Genomic DNA, 2,029 nt, shown 5'->3' with positions numbered 1-2,029 from the left:
GTCAGTATTAGCTCTCCTCGCTCCACATCTATGAGCGCTCTGGCTGTAGCTAAGAATGGTCTTCCCAATATGATTGGGTGAAGGTGACTTTCTTCCATTTCCAGTATGACAAAGTCTGTGGGAAGGAAGTAGTTCCCAACCTTCACCAGCACGTTTTCAACCACTCCAATTGCTTGTTTTTGAGTTTTGTCCGCCAGCCTGATGACTACGTTTGTGGGCATCAGCTCATTGATTTGCAGCCTTTTCATAAGGGATAAAGGCATTAAGTTGATGCTTGCTCCCAGATCACAGAGTCCTTTGTCAAACATTGTTTCTCCTATGGCACAAGGGATGTGAAAACTCCCTGGGTCCTTCCTTTTTGTAGGCAACTCTGGTTGAATGAGAGCACTGCACTCCTTGTTCATCACTATGATTTGTCCTCCCTTAAGTGAGCTTTTCCTGGTCAGCAGCTCCTTCATATACTTGATGTAAGAGGGCATTTGTTGGAGAGCCTTGATGAATGGTATGTTTACATGGAGGGATGCAAATATGTCAAGAAACCTTGAGTATATTCTCTTCTCTACACCACCATTTAGTAATTGGGGAAAGGGTGCATAGAGCCTCAGCAACTCTTTCTGCGTAATTGTGGTTTCCTGAGGATTCTCTTCCTGCTTTCCTACTGATGTATCTTCAGATTGTTCTGATGGTTTGTTCAGCTCTTCCTCAGTCTCCTTATCACTTATAGTAACCATCTTGCAATCTTCCCATCTGACTTTCTTTGCTTCACCTCTCAGATTTTTCTCTGTGTCACTTGGAAAGCTATCAGTAGGTTTGGGAATCTTCTCAGATAGGTATCCCACTTGAAATTCCAGCTCTTGATGGTGTCTTCCTGATTCTTAATATTGGCTCGCACCTCCTCTTTGAACACCTTGTTATCTTGAATTTCCTTGCATATGCCTTCAAGTAGGGTTTCAATCCTGGAGATTCTATCTTCAGATGATGGTGAGTTGAGATTGGAGAGGTGAGAAGGGCCATTTTGACTTTGGTATGGATGTTGAGGTGTGTTATTAGGTGGGTACTGATATGATCTCTGTGTGGAATGTTGGTGAGTTGCATTGTTGCTGGGGTTGCGACGTCTCTGATCTTGGCCTTGATCCTGTTGATTTTCCCACCCAAAGTTTGGGTGGTTCCTCCAACCAGGATTATATGTTTTGGAGTATGGGTCATGGTGCTACCTGGGTGAATTTCCAATGTAGTTGGCCTGTTCCTGATCACCCTCTGCCTCTTCATTCACTCCTTCTTGGGTTGCTGCTGAAGTGGTAATTGCTGCTACTTGATTCCTCTCCATCTTCTTAGTGAGGTCAGCTAATTGCTTGGTAATCATCTTGTTTTGAGTTAGCAGTGCATCCACGTTGTTCAGCTCCATCACTCCTCTAGTGTTGCCTCTTTCAGAAGCATAGAAATAGTCATTCTCAGCTACAGTCTCAATGACATCTATGGCTTCTTCAATGGTCTTCTTCTTGTTCAGAGATCCCCCGGATGAGTGGTCTACTGCCTTCTTTGATTCATATGAAAGACCTTCATAGAAAATGTGCAACTGCACCCATTCATTGAACATATCTGGCGGGCATCTTCTTGTCAGGTCCTTAAACCTCTCCCATGCTTCATATAGAGTCTCACCATCTTGCTGCCTAAAGGTTTGTACCTCAGCTCTCAACCTGTTGATCCGTTGAGGAGGATAGAATCTTGCAAAGAATTTGTTCACCACATCTTCCCTGGTTGTTAAACTCTCCTTTGAAAAGGATTCCAGCCATTTAGATGCTTTGTCCTTGAGTGAGAAAGGGAACAGAAGTAGTCTATAAGTGTCAGAATGAACACCATTAGACTTCACAGTATCGCATATCCTCAGGAAGGTGGTTAGATGTTGATTGGGGTCTTCTTGGACACTTCCTCCGAATGAACAATTGTTCTGAACAAGGGTGATGAGTTGTGGCTTTAGTTCAAAGTTGTTGGCATGTATGGTTGGCCGTTGGATGCTACTTCCACAGTT

At 43.7% G+C, this 2,029-nt stretch overlaps 1 non-coding gene across 1 annotated transcript; it reads left to right on the top strand.

Moving 5' to 3' along the window:
- Positions 1 to 1,592: 1,592 nt before the first annotated feature.
- Positions 1,593 to 1,699, top strand: LOC112752143 (small nucleolar RNA R71). The gene has a single exon (XR_003176588.1). It is a non-coding gene; the product is annotated as a small nucleolar RNA R71 (small nucleolar RNA).
- Positions 1,700 to 2,029: the final 330 nt, after the last annotated feature.

Source organism: Arachis hypogaea, chromosome 15 (genome assembly GCF_003086295.3).
Source record: "Arachis hypogaea cultivar Tifrunner chromosome 15, arahy.Tifrunner.gnm2.J5K5, whole genome shotgun sequence".
Taxonomy (NCBI): Eukaryota; Viridiplantae; Streptophyta; class Magnoliopsida; order Fabales; family Fabaceae; genus Arachis; species Arachis hypogaea.
Note: the sequence above shows the minus strand (reverse complement) of the source record. Positions and strands in the feature narration are given on the sequence as shown.